The 19,585-nt window shown below is 37.9% G+C and overlaps 1 long non-coding RNA gene across 1 annotated transcript; it reads right to left on the bottom strand.

Moving 5' to 3' along the window:
- Window positions 1-1,347: 1,347 nt before the first annotated feature.
- On the bottom strand, window positions 1,348-11,343 carry LOC126820742 (uncharacterized). Its single transcript, XR_007680119.2, has 5 exons — window positions 11,180-11,343; window positions 10,117-10,221; window positions 8,153-8,265; window positions 6,825-6,900; window positions 1,348-2,528 (listed from the first exon to the last, which is right to left on the bottom strand). It is a non-coding gene; the product is annotated as an uncharacterized LOC126820742 (long non-coding RNA).
- Window positions 11,344-19,585: the final 8,242 nt, after the last annotated feature.

The following is a 19,585-nucleotide window of genomic DNA, read 5'->3' as shown; positions in this document are numbered from 1 at the left end:
ATACTGATGTCCAAAAGAAAGTAACTATACACACTAAAAGTATGACTAATTTTTGTTTGGATTAAAAACATTTGATAAAGCATTACTGAGTTTTTCTCTTGCGTCCAAACTCAACATTTCTAAGCAAAATAAAAATGTGAAACAAATTGACATTCTACCCAATTAACGTATACCATGGAAAAACGACTTTGGTTGGTGCAGCACAAAATGCAGTGTATACTTTCTCTTGGACATTAGTATATTATTACACTAACACTATTTATGGAATAACAATTACTGGTATATTAACACCCAACGTTTCGACAATGATACCCTCGTCTTTATCAAGCAAATGACGAGAGTATCATCGTCGAAATGTTGCTTGTTAATAAACCAGTAATTGTTATTCCATAAATAGTGTTTAGTGTGTTACTGTTCAATGCCACTTAAAGAAGTTAATGTATTATGTTTGGGATCCACTTACCTTTCATTAATTGCCTTATATATTGCTCCAAGATTTTTATCATTTTATCTTGGTTATTATATTGTATTAGTTATGTTGTTAAATGTTATCTACTTATATATTGAATTTGTACTGTAGATCTTTCTATGTGCTGGCGTATAGATAGTATATTTTATGTTTGTTTTTTTTTTCTACGGAAGACAATTCTATTTGCTGGCATTTAAACAGTATACAAATAAATGTTGTCAAAATAAAATTACACAAAAATTTTGTTCCATTTTATATTTACGATTGTTTACTCCAGATTATCTTGGCCAAAAGGAATCATTTATGGACTTTAACTGTCGTTATTAATTTCTATTTTAAAATGTGAGGTCCTTATATATATTTTTTAAAAAAAATCCCCCAAACTATGAACTGCAGACTATTTTTAGTGGTATGGTCAATTCTAAAAGCATTACATCTAGACCAGTAAGTATGACCAAAAATGAAATGAAATGGAGTTTAACGTCCTACTGTTCTGCTCCTAACCTGGGCTAATGAAGACGGGCATACGCCATACAGTGTGTTATGAGGGAAATTTTGCCCGGACAGCGGCACTACGGCCTACTCTTATATCGAATTCCAACTGCCAAGGGATCTTTTACGTGCACGCCAATGTGTACACGGGACCTCGGTTTTTCGTCCCATCCGAACGACTAGACAGCTTTCCTTGTCAGCCCCTCCGTCCTGCATCACTGACAAGGGAGAACCACGCCGGAAAATCTGGATGAACTTTCTCGGCCAATGCAGGGATCGAACACCCGACCTCCAGGCTAGCGAGCTAGCGTCTTACCCACTTAGCCACGTGATCCCCATGACCAAAAAGATAGTCCTGCTGTAAACTTATTCAAAAAACAACACCGTTGAAGTTCGTGTTAAGAATTTTAATGACATGGTTGGAAAATGTACAGGAGGTATTAAATAGAAGTATGTATAATAATTTAACATACTTAAGATTTACTATGATATTTATCTACATATATACACAGATGTAATAGAGATTGTAGATACATTTCATTAAACCCTTGGAAAAGTTACAATATTAATATAGGTCATTTATATTGTTTAAAGGGACTATCCCGATTTGAACAGAACCTCAAAAATAAAAGTCCGAGTACGTATGAAATTTAAGCGCCAAAATATAGAGGAATTTGATTTGAACAGAACCTCAAAAATGAAAGTCCGAGTACGTATGAAATTTAAGCGCCAAAATATAGAGGAATGTTGTATTTACCTTGTCTTAAAATTTCAGCTCAAAATATTGAGTCGTTTGGATGTGAACGTAAAAACTGCTTATCCGGACACGTAACCCTTTTAAGATTTCGGGTCAATTTTTTCGTTAGGTGACCTGATAATCGATTCCCGTTCCTTGAGAGATCTATACAGAGAATTACCCATGTGCTGTAATGAAAGGTAAATTTCACCTACACATTATTTTTATGAAATAAAAATCTGTTTTTATCCAGACACCGCATAATACAGCTTGGGACACGCCGGTCTCCATTTCCAGGTGAAGACTGACAGGTTTATGTTGTTTGAAATCGTATCACAACTATTAAGTTAGTTGCTCGGGCCTTAGGTAGAGGACTTTAAGGAAATTTAACATACAATTAAGCAGTTTTATTCTCAAAAATTTTATCGGGATTAGCCCTTTAAACAATGCTTCAATGTCAACACGAAAATATGGACATAATTTCTGAGCCAGCTACCTCAGAATTGCTATTAACCACACAATATATATATATATATATATTGTTTAAAATTTGTTTCAATTTCAACTTCGAATATTTTGTTCCTTACAAACTTTTGGAGACCACTATGATCGCAGTTGCTCTAATATTTTTAGCAAAATTTCTCTTCTAAATAAAGTCCATCAGTTAGCACTTGCGATATAAGTAATAAATATCTCCTGGTAAATATATCGTGCACACATTTTTTAGACTAATTTGGACACATTGAGAATTCCAGAGCTTAAATATGATTTCTTCATAGCACTTCGAACTAAACAGTTGTTAAACATTTGCTAGTCTCTGTCGGTTATACACTGAAAAAGATTAAACAAAAATTGTTAAGTATCTTAAATATTTAAATTCTAGCAAGACATAATTTAGATAGCAACTACATGGTTATTACTAAATATCTAAATTCTAGCAAGACATAATTTAAATAGCAACTATATGGTTATTACTATAGGTAAAATTTGACTATGGTATATGTACGAGCATAATGTGAAACTGCCTTAGTTTTTCATCTTAGTTATTTCCCTTTAAATTGTACTTTATCTACAATTGTGTTTTTTTTTTCTATGAGAGAACTGACCTTTTTTTTTATTATTAAATCTTGTGTAAACAACTATATTCCAATTTACTATTAACTGGATTTATTTTGAATCACTAAACCACAATCCATTAATGAAAGTTTTAAATGGCTTTGAAACATCAACAAGTATGAGCCAATGAGAGAGAGAAATGGAATTTAACGTCCACTCGACACAAACTAGGTCATTTCGGGAAAAACATGGTTTAATTTTATTTCAATAATTCGCTTGCGTGTAGGGGGCTTTAGCAGTGGGAGGAAGCCGAAGGACCCGGAGAACACCCACGAGGTTTGACAGGCGACCCTACTCCTTGTCACGTACAACCGGGGATTCGAAACCACGCCAGTTGACTCAATGGCAGGCCTTGTGATACAGCGCGCACGTGCTAACCATTCGGCCATCCAACCCTCCTTATGAGCCAAAGGCACTTGTAAACTAAAGTTTCTTTCTAAAACATCATTGAAGAAGCATAATGTAAGTGTTAGATAAGCGCTGATCGTTGTTGCTATACTAGTTCAAAAATAAAGAAAAAAATTAATATATTGAAAATTTTATTCAAATTATTTATTCTGAGTGATGTTATGGCCGTTTGACGATGTAGCTTAGATTGCTTATTATTGCAGCAACGGTACTGGACAAACAAGATTTAGTCTCGATTATCCAATTTATCGTTAAATTTATTTTTAAATCTAGCGAGTGTTCTAATCCAATTATATCTCTGCCATCCGATGTTCTAGAAAGTTGATTAGGGGCTTGTCATGTTAATAAATGGCTAAATAATAGTTTATATACTAAGCAGCAAAAGAAACGTCAGGTTGATATGTTACTCTAAATAGACGCATTGTATGATACTTGCCAAATGTTTTTATTGTATATTTGTGACCACATCTCTAACTTTACCTAAGCAACAAGGCTCCTTCCCAAACACCGAGTTGAACCCAGGAAATGTTCTCAAATACACAACCTGACTTCTGAGATGGTAATGTGCTCTCCATGGTTTTCATGTAACTCATGCTGTTCACCGAGACCAGCCCTATAAAATGCACCCCCTTACCTGGTTGAATCATTCACACTACAACATCAGTAGTATGCCACGACTCACGACAGCTCAGAGGAACCAGGCGCTTGGAAGACTCGACGCTGGTCACACTGCCCAAGCCGTTGCCAATCACTTCCAGGTCAATGTTCGGACCATCTACAGGCTTCAGCAACGCTTTCAGGCAACCAACACCTCGGATGATCGCCCCCGAACTGGTATACCAAGGGTTACCACAAGGCGACAAGACCGCCATGTTGTGCGACAGCACCTGCGGAATTCCTTCACACAGGCATCTGAGACAGCACGTCAGACAGTGGGAACACACGGAAGACCCATCAGTACCGATACAGTGCGCCGACGTCTCACCAGAGAGAATATCCATTGCCGCTGACACTTACCGAGGACCGATCCTTATCCCTCGCCATCGACGTGAACGTCTAGAGTTTGACCAACAACACCAGAACTGGCGACACAGGCAATGGAGAACTGTTCTGTTCACAGATGAGAGTCGGTATTGCGTATCAACTGCAGATGGCAGGACCAGAATATTATGGAGGGGTAACGCTGCCAATATTAAATGCTCTGCTAAAATGTCTTTTTCGTTGATTATATACTCTTCAAAAAAGGTAGGGGATATTCAGAAACTGCGGAAATGCACTGCTGTTTTATTAGAGGTAACCAGTGTATGTTAATAACAGGCCAATTGCCTACACATGAACATAAACAGTTCATATGGGCGGCTTATCTGACGGCCCCATTTCACTCGCAAAGGGACACACCACACCGTCAAATGTGAAAATGTACGTTTTTGATTTTTGTCTTAATGAGTAATTGCTCCACCAATCCTCAGACATTCAGCAATTCGTCGTGGCATGCCCCTATCAACCGTCCAATCACGATTTGGGGCAATCTGACCCACTCTTCTTATAACTGACTGAAGTGACGAGTGATAACAGATACATGGGCGAATTTCTGCTCACTAATAATTCCTTCGAAGACCAAAAGTTGTTGTGCGAGACTGTGAAAGGATATCTGACAATTCATAAAAAAATTGACTGTCACTAGAGAAGAGAACACCATGTTCTTACCATGGTTTTATTATAAGTATAGAATGAATAAACACACGCGAGTGTACGGACTGTTTTTATTTTTCTCGTGTTCTCTTTTCTAATAACATTCAATTACTTTTTTGAATTGTCATATATATTCTTAGTCCTATAACAACTTTTGGTCTTCGAAAGAATTATTAGTGAGCACAAATTCGCCCATGTATCCGTTATCACTCGTCACTTCAGTCAGTTATATAGAGGGATAACTTGTATTTTCCTTTTGCGTTCGTCACTTCCGATTGTTCAAGCATTGATTACGCATCTATTGTAGCAATGATCTCTGTGATAAAATAATATTTGGACGTGTTTAACCAATTATTTCACATAATATGTGATAATGACTGGCACCAATATTGTCCTTTAAACCCGATTGAACATCTTTGGGATGAAATTCAGAGAAGACTTAATAACGTCGTACGGAGACCAGCCGATGGATTGCGGCGACAGGCTTTTCTGTGAGCGTGGTTCCAGGTGCCAATGGCGTTCATCAATCGTCTGGTCCACACCATGTACAGACGCTGCGCTGCTGTTATTGACATTTGCGGTGGAAACACCAGATACTGATGTATAGATTGTGTACAGCTTCTAAACCTTCTCGTAATGTTTGGAATTGTGATGAATTAATCACTAATGTGTAAACATACTGTTCACAAAAAATTCCTTTGATCCATTTAGTAAGTCGTTTTCTAGAATGATTTGATTAAAGTGCCTTTCTGATTTTGAAATCGTACTGAATTTTTTTTTTTTTTTTTGCTGTTTAGTATATAACATTTGAAGCGAAAATAAAGAGGCGAGTACTTTATATTAGACCTCAACTACGTTCATATTTATATAAGCGATGTATCATATTTAGGGACAAATAATACGCATGAAACCGGTTCTGAAGGCATGCTATCCCCATTCTTTTTTATTTTTCTCCAATATCAAGCCCGTTCTGCGAACAAATTTGGACTTGCTGTTTTGCACCACAAAAGTACGACCAAAGGTCGCGACCTGCAGAACGGAATGTCACGGAACACTGAATATTGATAGAATGCTGAATCTCCATAGGGTTAGTCCTTTAATGGCTACAATGCTTCATATCAAATTCGAAAACAATCCATTACAAACTAGTTTTGTTTTGGCAAAAAAGCGAAGGGGGGTGGGGGGCAATAAGGGGTGTTAGCTCTGGAATGAAATATAGAACGATGAATATTTATATAGTTCGCCCTCCCATGTCCCAATGCTTCTCATCAAATTTGAAGAGAATCCGTTAAAAGGTATAGCCTCCTAACCCAAGACCTAACCCTTACCCACAATCCTCGGAAAGAATCACGTGCCCTAGCCCCGTTTGCATCTCGTGACCTTGGGCGAAATCTGCAGGTATTGCTTGTATTGTCTGATCAGCCTGTATTGCGTTCACAAGGTTTTCGACAAACGGGGCATAACTCTGGTACGAATGATCGCAGAATATTGAATATCGATATGGTTCGTCCTCTCATGTATCCGTTACATACTGTATCTTCTATTCCGCCCACAAGGTTTTCAGCAAAGGGGTATAACTCTGTAATGGAAATTTGAGGAAAACTGAAAATCGACAGAGTTCACCCTCTCATGACACCAGTGTTTCCCACCAAATTTGAAAATTATCCGTTACAAACTACAGCCTATATCGCGTTCACAAAGTTTCCTGTAAAGGGGGCATAGCTCTAGAACGAAAGGTCGCGGGAGGATTAAAATCGACAGGGTTCATGGCCATAATGTTTCACACCAATCTGAAAAGAAACCGTCAAAAATTGTAGCCTCTGTCGCATTCACAAGACAATTGTTGACCGACGGACAGCATGGCAACGGTTGTGATTCTCCTATATAATAGAAGATAAAAGCTATATTTACCAATACTATCCACACTATGACCCATGGGAAGAAGAATAAAGTTATACAACAATGTAGACAATGATTTACACCTCTCCTATATAATACAAAAAAAAAAAACAGTTGAAATTAGAAGACCCCTTTTCATATGAAATGGGGTTTAACGTCTCCACAACTAACCCTTCACTCCTTTCGACTCGCGTGTTATATGCGTTATGGGTTTTTTTTAGAACATTCCGTTAATGATTAACCAGATTAAGCATTTTTCATATTGTTGATTAAACAAGGCTAATATCGATTGAAATTTGAATTCATTTGTGTTAATTAAATGACCACCCGAAAACTGTATCATTTACCAACACTAATGTCTTTTCTATGGTTACGTGTGCCATGCATGGAAGAAACATTTACCCGCCGACTGTTCGTCAAATTTAAACTATTAGAGATCATAGTATGTCCTATGAATTTGCATATCAATATTAAATTTGTGTCACCCAAACAACTAGACACAATGTCCTAGTTACCCCAGCCAAGAGGGTATACCGGGACTAATATCAGTTCCGTGGGTTTTTCTCAATCTGAGTTATAATTCATAGGACAACATTGATTGCATGATTGCAGTACAGTTTGAATCCGGTTGAATACGCAAAGCTTTTATGCAAGTTTTTTTTATGGATAATTAGTCTCTAGCCATAATAAAGCCTCTATGATTAACGTATCATATAGTTGTTAAAAGTCGCTCTGGATGAAAGGCAAAGCCGTGTCACTTCAGCGCCAGGATGGTCATCATCTTTTGACAGATGTTAATTCCAAACTAGATTCTAGCAAGCTTTGGGGCTTGAAAGATTATCATTGGGTCCTCCACCGAACTACTGCATAATGAAATGGGTCTTTGTGCGAAATTGAATGGGAAGAGAAACACCCGAATAAATCAATGAAGAATGTTTCTATCGTCCGAGAAAATACCAATGGTTACTTGTATCAATCTTACCTTCACTTAAGCTAATTTCTTCAACCCACATTGATCCTTGAATAAAATGGGTTATAAAGATTGCATTTTAGCATTTGGCTAAAAATATTTCGGTCCTACTAATCACTGACAAGAGCTTTTATTTGTCAGTAGCACGCAAAACTATTGCATAGCGTGAACGACAAGGAAAGATATGTTGCACTATACATATCATATCCAAAATTTAAATGATTTCATAAACACGGATAAAGTTATGGATAAGTAGAATGTTGACAAAGCAGCGTAATGGTTGTACATTGTTTGAATTTTCTAAAAATGTGATATTCTGCCCGATCCATTACTGCATCGTTGTATCGGGGCAGTTATTCCTAAAACCTACCTATTGACGATAATAGTGTTCGTGGGTTGTGGCTGACCAGAATTGACAACAACAACGTTACTTGTACTCTGTTGTGACGACTGTTGCTGCTGCTGCTGTTGTTGTTGTTGCTGCTAAAATAAAGTATGGCAAATAAGGGTGAAAATGGGGTTTAAGTCCACTCAGCAGAAGTTTGAACTCGCACAAAGACAATTGCATAATTTCTAGTGAAAACACCCATTGCTTGCATGATAGGTCTTTATAAATTAAAGGGGATTTAACTTCATACTTTTCTGCTCCAACCGTGATAATTAAGACGGGCATATTTTCTTTTTACGTGCACGACATGGGTACACGAGACCTCGATTTTCGGTCTCATCCGAATGACTGGGCGCTGTTCCTTGCCAGGCCCTCCTACCTGCACCACTGATATGGAGAAACAACGCCGAGAATGCCTAGGAACTTTCGCGACCAACACTGGAATAGAACACACGACCTACAGGTTAGCGAGTCACCGCCTTACCCAAAACGCCACAGAAACAAGAGAGGCGATAGCAAAAGTACGAGGTTTGGCAGGCGACTACTCCTCGACACGCAGGGGATCAAAACCACAGAAAGTGCATTGATGACAGACCTGGAAGACACACGTTATAGACCACTCAACAACCCACAGAGCAATACTCGTTCAAAAGAGTCCATAATGTGTTTGCTAGTTTATAGTATTAGCGACATCAATCTGTAAGTAAAAGCATAAATGCTCAAACTTACGACATAGTTTTTTCTTTCGAAAATACCATTAATCCAGGTAAATTTTGATCAAGATAACATCTGTAAATAGACTCGGGAATGGCGCGATGTTTAACATGGTTGTTCTTATACAGAGTGATGAGTTAAAGATAATCATAAATGTTTAATTAATCGTCCGAACAACATATATATAATCCAGCAAACATACAATGGGACACGATCATAACACAGTCCATATTGTTATCTAGTCCTGTATGAATATCGGAAGCTCCGTATTTCTCAGAAAATGATATTTTCCACGCCACACCCAAGTGCCTGGATAGTCAGGTCTACACATCTGTAGGGTGACCTGCCATAAATAAATATCTCCAAATATCTCGACAATTAGACCACAATATTTATATATATACCAAGCTTTAAATCGGTTTCGCACATTTATAGTCACTAAATCAACGGTCATGTTGTACTTAATAAGCTATGACCATTTAACCATCCATAAACAATACACTGAAAGATGGTTACGAGAGTCGGCCATAACATCCGGGCACTTGTGAGTAAAAAATAGGTTTCGTGCCCTTGTTTTGAAATTAACCAGTTTACCGACCATTCTACGTTTGGTTGACAGGCCGGGATAATCAAGACTACTTACGAAACATAACAGAAAGCTGGAACAAGAAATTGATTTAGAAACACGCACGTTAGGCAACTCAATTGTTTTCAAAACCTTGTAAAAGTAAAATGAAGCTACTGCTAGTATCATGTTCTTGCCTAACCCGAGTGTTTCAGAGATATTGTTTGTACTAAACCAAAAGATGCCACTCATAACGGTACAGTTAATGATAAAGCAATTTAAAAAATAAAAAGAGCGTAATTTCTAAAGCTGCAGTAACAACCAAAAAGCTAAATATTACTGCTATTCAGAATCGTCAAAAATAGATTTTTTTACGGCTGTGATAGTTGATAGATGTGTAGAGAATTGCACGTGCGATGGCTATTTATAGTCTCATAGACTCTAGCGCTGATTATTATCATACTGCGTGGTTAGCCAGAAATCACTTCGAGACAAGCCACTGAAGCGTGCACATTCGTCGTGTGAGTCCAACTTTCTGTAGGGAAAATTTTCACTGCACGTGTCACCCTATTAAATACAACCATTTTTATAAACAGATACCCTGTGTAACTGTGACAACGTATTATATAAGACAAAAGAACTTCATTTAGCATTAAGATAGACTCACCATCATTGGCATCGGTTGCATATAGGGTTGAGGTGCATAGCCGGGATGTGGCTGGGGATATGCTGCAGGAGGGTGATAACCGGGGTAGGGAGGTGGAGCAGCCATCTAGAAAAAAAAATACAACCCATTATCATTCCTGTATCAATGCTTAAGAGTATTAGCGTAGCTTGCATTTATTTACAAAAATGGTAAAACTTTTACCGTTAAGGAACCCTTTTGGAAATAAATGTTTAATAGATCGAGTCCAACAGATATACGAAACTTACTCTGCCTGCATACAATTAGCTCTGTTTGAGATCACATTCTCAAAGCGGATAGTTCTCTGTGTTCAGAATTGCTGACGATTATCTGTGGAAATATTCTTGCTACATCTATGCAAATTATAAAGCTTGGAGCTATTATTCTGTAATAAATTTTCACGCTACATGTATATCCTTACACGTTATCTCACAAACTGTTTTGTCAAGTGCAATAACTCTTGTGAATAAGATCCACGAACCCGAGATCTCACAGATATAAAGACAAATGGTGTGTTTCATTTAAGTGAGATGAAAAATATTGACTTTTGTCTTTTTGTAAACTAAGTTAGGTCCATATCAGTATCTGTCCACAAAGTATACCTGACTTGAGTGATGGGCAGATTCTTACGCCAAATAGTATTTTAAAATAAACGTTTTATAAATTTATATGGTTTGGTCTGTCTCCTGGATACGATTGACTGATCAGCGATTAAAAATTAAAATTATGATATAGTGTCTTGCCCCGTTTATTCTAAAGTCTCTTCGGTTTTTTAAAATAACATCAAAACATGTACTACGTCTACAGTACATTAACATCTTTCCCGTGCTAGAAGTCTGTCATGTTGTTGGGCTTATGATGACAATTACGTCGTTAGTTTAGACGACTGTTTGAGCATGTTCACCAATCGTTTGTTTACAATACCTATCAATGTCACAACTGGGTTTTAGTCAGTCGATTGGCAATCACTACTTGCTAACCAATAGATTTAAAAGTGAGGCTTATCCGACCATTAGGGATTTAAAAACAAATGTACATAGCATACCCTATTATATTTTAATACTGCTGAATTATTACTGTTTATTTTAAACTCCTTCCCTGGCTTCAATCAGTGCCAATCGTGTTGTCAGATAGCTGTCCACATACTCGATCCGTGCACTTCCAGCGTCCGATGGTAACTCAACTTACTTACAAAGGAAAGGCGAGTTTACGCATCACATGATCTCTTTTCAAACTCGGACAACTTCGTTGATACCTTTCTGCCGTGTGAGTCGAGTGGGTGAGTCTGCGGCTGCGTCTTGTTTGCGTATTGGTATATGCGTATTGCACCCGTCGTGCACATAAAAGAACCACTGACAGCCGAAGCTCGGTGAAGAGTAGACAGAAAGGCCGTTGTCGGGACAATAATCTCCTTCCTAGAAATATTTGAGAGATGCAAAGTAGTATATTTTGGTAAACATCAACTTTTAACAGAAAGTCCAGGGCGTTCACATCTATAATCTCATCTAAATCCTAGCTCATAACCCGCCGTACGTGCTACAACGGGGGAAATTTTAGTAAACCCGTGTGTAAGACTTGTGCGTCGCTTGCCTAAGTGAGACAACGTAGATCTCGGACTAGCCGTAGAGACTTTTGGTCCTGTACATACAAAATTTTCACCTGATTTCTTGCGGCTGGCCTACGAGCTACCAAACACCACGCGTACGTGTCAAAACACGTACGGCGGGTTGTGAGCTAGGCTTAAAGTATCCTTAAATTCAAATATTTCCTCGCGTCGGGGTGGAACAACCTTTCCGGACGTCCATATGCCCCAGTGCTTCAGATTCGTTAAACTACCCTGCAATTACATATATTATGCTAAAGAGACATTAAACATTCGTAGATTCGGGCGAATCGCTTTTCCGTTTTCGATCAAAGGGGGCACTTTAGACATTACGCTATTCCCGACTTCCGACGACAGCATTCTAAAGGAATGGGGCAAATCATTTTGAATTTCAAATGGGTCAATTCTGACACACTTTCCCTGTAAGCTCCTTGGTTGGTGTCAATCACGGGTGCTTGTTACATGGAAAATCTCTTTCAAAACTAAGATTAAGCTAGATTATCAAAGTCAGAGGCAAACGTTCGCCTATGTTCTCCAGGATCATTGTACTGTCTAACAAGACCGTCCCACTTCAAAAATACGATTTGGTGATGGGAATATGATATGATATTATCGCCGATGACCAGGGTAGATGTGAATTTCAATCTGATTAAAACACAGATCCTATTTCGTTTCGTTTTTTATAGTCCAAAGTTTCGTTTAACTTGTCTTTACTACATTAGGACCTGGAAGAGTTGTTATATAACCCGCGTTCTGGTCTTTCTGGATGATATGGGGAATTAGCCAATGAAACGGTCTGTTACGGAGAGGTTTTGGCGTGAAGTGCACGTGACTTTGAGTAAACCACTAGAAACGCGAACGCTGATTGATTAATCAATGTCTGATATCATAAGGTCAAAGGTCGCTCGAACCTCACGGGCCTTCCTCTACAACTAGACAGATCTTCATGTAGTGTAGGCCATCGAAAGTATAAAAGAAACGAAACGAAATATAGATCTGTATTTTAATCAGATAGAAAAACTGTAGGGATGAAGTAATTTGTAGGCCGACTCCGTTAAATACTCAAACAAGGTCTGTAAATGTGGACAAGGTCGTTGTTTAGATCCCAGGACTGTACTTGACGAGGAATGGAGTCCCGTTTTTTATCAACTGCTAGAGACCCAACTGCCAGAGACCCATACACACTATCAAATTATTGAAATAAAGATACACCATATTATTGGCAAGTCCTGATATGACCCAAATTAAACCACATTTCTCACTCTTTAAATACCACGATTGTGGTAGACAAACAGAATAGTTGCAGTTATACAGTTACGACTATTATCTCGCTTGAAAGTAAGAGACCTTACAAGTATGTTATCAATTACTATAATACCACGTCCACTGTCCTTGTGAATGGCTCCGGAGACCGACCACTTTCCCGAAATCGTTGACCTCATTAGTAATGAAAGAGCTGAAGATTTAAGTAAGATAGTGAAAGAGTCACTGCATTACAGCTCCAATTTGAGCCATCAAATTGACCAAGCTAGTGAAAAGTCAGAGGAAAGTTTCCCAGGCAGTCCATATGAAAACCAAGATTTAAAGTAGCTAAGTCTCTAACTCAATATCATCCGAAGTCTTACGCGTTGAAAATGCGAATTATTTGTCAATTCAAATCAACATTGATGTTGTGATCTTACCAGGAAAAGGCAGGCTTCTGATATACAATATTTAAGACAAAATAAATATTTTACCATTGGTACACGAATCGTGTACCATAGTGCGTTTTAGCGTCATTTGCAACAAGTGACCAGAAAGAACGAGGCTAGACATATTCAACTGGAGAGCCTGCTGAATAGACTTGAATAACCAGACGCTAGAAATTGCCTTATTTCGCTTGACATAACTGATTTGAAATTAGAGTCAAAACGGAAACAATTGAATGTAAATCAGTTTATATACAATCAGATTACATTATTATATGCGTTGCGACCCATTTGGGTCAATTTCTAGGCCCCAAGTATTAGCGATTTAGCTCCTTTAAGTACGCCTGATCTCCCGGACACTTAATTCTACTACCTCCGTATATGAAGCAAGTCTGCGGAATATTTCTTGGGAACTTCCTTCATCTACTGAAACGAATGCTAAAAGTCAAGGTATCGGTACTGAAAATCCAGTAACAATCAAACAGAACAGACCAAGTCGTCTACTGTCCCGGAAAGATCGCCAAATATAAATAGATTGATCGAAAGCGGTACACGTAGCCGTCTAACTAATCATCAAACGAATTAACCGCTCTCGAATCTACAGTAGCCGATTTGAGATTGGAATTAAAATAAATCACCTCATGTCTCCATAACACCCAGACCGAGAATGCCTTACTGTGTGGAGAAATAAAACTTCTTGAAGAACTAAATTATGATTTAAAGATTGTTGTTGATGACATCAGAAGTGAAAATGCAACTTTAAAAGTTTCAAACATGAATGATATAATTCTGTTAAAAATGACCAAAGCACCAATACGAATTCAACCTTCAGTATGGTGGAATGCATCCTCGGTTACCCAGTGTACTCATTCCGTTCTTCTCCACTATACCCTGGGTTAATCTATGGGGGAGACACGTTTTCAAGTTATCCACCATTGATGATTGTGCTATTTTTATCGACCAATCCCATAAATTGTTATTTGAAAAGGAAGTTGGCAAAGGTAAGTAACTCTCATCGGACAATGTTAGGAGTTGTCCTATTCTAAATGCGTAATTATTAACAACCAATTATATACTCGGCCAAATTAAAAACTTGACACTGATGAATTTGAACAAAAAAATTTTTTCTGGTAAGTCAAATAAATTTTAAAGTGTTTCTAACGATAGTAAGTAGTAAGAAGCCTTTAATTTCATAAAATTGTAAAGTCGCGTGGATCACGTGACTTTTGAGCATATAAGGATGAAAAACCTGAAAAACACGTGCAAACACAAACTCGTGAGGTCAATCGATGCATGTTTGCTTAAACTGAACACGCACACGTAACTTGAACTGGAAAAACAAATTAAAATTGTTATTTTCATCTTTGTTAGACAATGCCGCGCCTTTCAAATGTAGAACGTCTACGTGCTATATGTAGGCTCTATGCTGGCCAGTCTGTGGTCACTGTTGCAAGAGCCTTTAATTGTTCACGCCAGACAATAATTAATCTTCGAATGAGAGTGCTTCAAACTGGAACTATTGCCGACCGCCCAAGGGCGGGAGCGCCACGTGTGACGTCACTCCAGGAAGATCAAGCAATACGATTACGTCATCTTAGAAACAGATTTGTCACTGCAACCTCCACAAGTAGAGAGATGTTTGGTGGAAGTGTAAATGCACAAATTGTTCGAAATCGCTTGCAGGCTGCTGATCTTTGAGCTCGGAGGCCCTATAATGGACCAATATTGACACCTCTTCATCGCCGTAACCGACTTGTGTGGGCCACAAGACACATATAATTTACTCAAAGATAGGGGAATTCGGTTGTCTTTAGTGACGAATCTCGATTCACTTTGAGATTTGCCGATGGCAGGTTCCGAGTGTACCGCAGACGAGGTGAACGTTACGCTCAAGTATGCGTCAGAGAAGTTGACCGATTTGGTGGCGGCAGCGTCATGGTTTGGGGTTCTTTTTGTGCACATGGACGTTCTCCTCTTGTTGTTGTCAAAGGGAACTTAAATGCTGTCCAGTACAGGGATCAGATTTTGCAACCTGTTCTTCTTCCGTTTATGCAGAGACATGTGCCTCGACTAACGTTTCAACAAGACAATGCTCGACCCCATACAACAATTGCTACCCAGAATTTTTTAAAAAATGCCGGTGTCCAAGTCCTGGATTGGCCGTCGCTTAGCCCCAACCTTAATCCTATTGAACACATCTGGGACGATTCGACGTGTCGTCAGCAAGTGAATCCACCACTGACGTTGCAGGACCTTCAACATGCTCTTGCTGAGCAGTGGCGACGTCTTCCTCGGGTAATGTTTACTAATGTTCTGAGATCCATGAGAAGACGTTGTGTGGCAGTACGAGACGCTAGAGGAGGCCACAACCGTTACTAAACACTTTATTCCGATTGTTCTCCAAGTCTATGAATTTCATTTTGGGGGGTACTGTGACATCAGGAACGTTATCAATGTCAAGGACTTTCGGCGAGACGTATTCTTGCTTTCTGTTGATGTCAAGGTCGTCTGTGCACAACATAACACTAAAATAGTTGCCTTAAACCAAATACATGTATTAAAAATCTAGTCCCAAAAATCCCGAGTGTCAAGTTTTTAATTTGGCTGAGTATATATTATGTTAATGAAGACCAGACGTTCATAAAATAGTTTTATTTTTAGAATCGTTCGTTCCTTCCCGGAATTTGATGTCCACGTGATATCGTAGACAAGTTATTGTGAAACAAATTGCCAAGTATAAGTTCAATAATAATAAACATAACAGAATAAAACATTTCAGACAAAGAACGAATAGTAATAATAATAACAAAAGTCAAACATATAGATGTTATACATACTTGAAATCAACAACACATACTACAGATTTTGATAATACAATTAAATATAAATAAATTATAAATATATACATTATTTACATAAATCATTCAGTAAATGGACATGAATATCGTTATCTACCCTTATAAAAACGAAGGCGAAACGATTGGTTTGTAAACTGTTTTCTGGTTGGTTCGTAGACTGTAACTACATTCTAGGCCAGGGAAGATAATTTGAAATCGTGGAAACCCTATGGATAAACCCAGGGTATAGTGGAGTAGAACGGAATGGGTACACTGGGTAACCGAGGATGGGTGGAATGGTGATAAATTTAAACGGTTTTTAAAATCGGAAAAAAATTGTGACCTCTAGAGAATCCGCAAGCTAAAAATGCGATTTTTCGAACAATCAGGGGCCATAATCCAGGAAGTTAAGTTAAGGAACCAAGATCTTAGTGTGTATTGGTGATATATTCACACGTTTTTTTTTTAAATCGGATAAAAATTGTGACCTCTACATGGACCGCAAGCTAAAAATGTGATTTTTGTGTTCAATCAAGGGCCATAATTCAGGAAGTTTACATCTGATATGCGCGAATATCGACAGGAACCAATATCTTTGGGTTATAAACATGTATTTCAAGTTTCATCGAAATCGGATCAAAATTGTAACCTCAAGAGGGTCCACAACCTTGATTTACCAGATGTTTCCACTATTTGCGAACAAGGGGCGGCCATTTTGTCCGGCAGTTTTGGCCTGATTTTCACGAAATTCGAACTCAACAAACATTACGGTGTAACGGTCATATATTCGAACGTTTTTTAAATCGAATAATAATTGTGACCTCTAGAGGACCACAAGCTAAAAATGCGAAATTGCGTACAATTACAGGCCATAATTTAGGAAGTTGCAATCCGATAGGGGCCATAATTCGGGAATTTATAGTCCGGTATGCGCGAATTTCTAAGGAACCGAGATCTGTGGGTTATAAACATACATTTCAAGTTCAAACCAAATCAGATAAAAATTGTGACCTCTACAGTGTTCACAAGCTAAAAACGTGATTTTTCGTACAATCAAGGGCCACAATCCATGAAGTTACAGTCCGATACATGCCTATATCAAAAGGAACCGAGATCTTAGGGTGATAAACTAATATTTCAAGTTTTATTGAAATCGAATAAAAATTGTGACCTGTAGAGTGTTCACAAACAATTGTGGGCGGACGGACGGGCGGAGAGAGGCGACGACAATATACATCCACATAAAAATGTGGGCGTATAAAAATTACGAAGTCATAGTCTTTGGGGATATAAACATGATCTGCTCAATCCTGTCAATAAATACTGAACTGATATTCTCGATAATTACCATCTAAAACAAATCATTACAAGTCCAACACGTGTATTGAATAGGTCTTCTACATTGACTGATCATGCCATTGTTTCTTCTCCCAATAATATTATTGAATCTGTTGTCACCACATACTCTATTTCCGACCACTTTCCAATCTGCTTTACTTGGCGCAAAAAAGGTATCAAAATCCCCAAAACAAGACACATTTATATCAGTTATAGATCATTAAAAAATTTCAACGAAGCCAATAACCTGAATGACTTTGCCTCCGCAGCCTTTGCTAATATACTTCACTCCAATAATCCGGATGAGTGTCTTGATTTATGGTATAAAATTCTAAACCCAATTATAAATAAGCATGCTCCTCTCAAAATTAGACGTGTCAAAACTGCCATTAAACCACCCTGGTTAACCAATGAAATATTGGAAATTATGCGCAATAGGGATTATCACAAGAAGAATGGAAATATAGCCATGTTCAAAAAATGTAGAAACCGCCTAAAATCCATGATCCAATATTCAAAATCTGTATATTTAAAAAAGCCTTGTTTTCGACAGTCGGAACTCTAAACAAATTTGGAATGCAATTAAAACCTCTGCCAACAGCAATAATAATATGACCCAGTCTCTCCCGATTGATCCCGAACTCTTCAACAATCACTTTTCAAATATAGCTGACAAACTTATAAAGGATAATATCAACAAGTACAAATCTAATACCGACTGTCATCTCCAAAACTTCATCAAATCAAAATTACCTCAAACTACCGAATTTGACATTCCTTTAAAAAAAATTAATGAAGTATGCAAGGCCTAAGATTCAGTAGACATTACTAAGTCGGTAGGTGTCGACATGGTAAATCCCCGTTTCCTCAAGGTAGGATCATATTATCTGTCAAATAGTTTAACATATATATTTAACTTGTGTATATATATATAGAGAGAAATGGGGTTTAACGTCCACTCGACACAAACTAGGTCATTTCGGGACTAAAGTATGGTTTAATTCTATTTCAATAATTCACTTGCGCGTAGGGGTATTTTAGCAGTGGGCGGAAACCGGAGGCCCCGGAGAAACCCCACGAGGTTGAACAGGCAACCCTACTCGTTATCACGTACAACAGGGGATTCGAAACCACGCCAGTTGACTCAACGACAGACTTTATGATACAGCGCGCATACGCTAACCATTCAGCCATCCAACTAACTTGTGTTGCCGGTTCATAAAATTGGACCAAAAAACTGATCCAGATAATTATCGGCCGATATCAATATTTCCAACAATTTCAAAGATACTTGAAAGACATATTCATCATAATCTTTACCTTTATCTGAATAACCATAATTTGATACCTATCAATCCGGATTCAGAAATAAACATTCTTGTTTGACTGCCCTTACCAATATGACTGAAAACTTTTATGAAGCGACATAATCTTATTGGTGTAATATTTTTCGATTTTAGATGTTAACCACAATATTCTCTTAGATAAATGTAATTTGTACCAACTTTCAGTCAATGCTATTAATTTCATTAGCTCTTATTTACATCAACGGTGCCAGAGTACATTTGCTATATGGAAATACATCTACGTTTCAGCCCGTCATACATGGAATCCCGCAGGGGTCCATCCTAGGTCCTTTACTGTTCAACATTTTTATAAATGATCTACCCCTCCAACTCAAAGCCTCCTGTGACCTATTTGCCCATGACACTACGGTTTACACTGAGGCAAATAACATATCTGATCTACAATTTAAATTACAACTAGATACCGATTCCCTATTCAAATGGTGCCAAATTAACCTTATGCTTGTAAATGAACAAAAAGCTAAATGTATGGTAATTACTACTAAACGGAAAAGAAAACAGATTCAGCCTAACTTGTCAATAATTATCAATAATTCTATTATAGAAAATGTCTCAAACTTCAAACTACTAGGCGTAATCATGGATAACCATCTTCAGTGGAATGAACATGTTAAATAT

The sequence above is a fragment of the Patella vulgata genome, chromosome 1 (assembly GCF_932274485.2).
Source record: "Patella vulgata chromosome 1, xgPatVulg1.2, whole genome shotgun sequence".
Lineage (NCBI taxonomy): Eukaryota > Metazoa > Mollusca > Gastropoda > Patellidae > Patella > Patella vulgata.
This window is presented reverse-complemented; position numbering and strand designations above follow the sequence as displayed.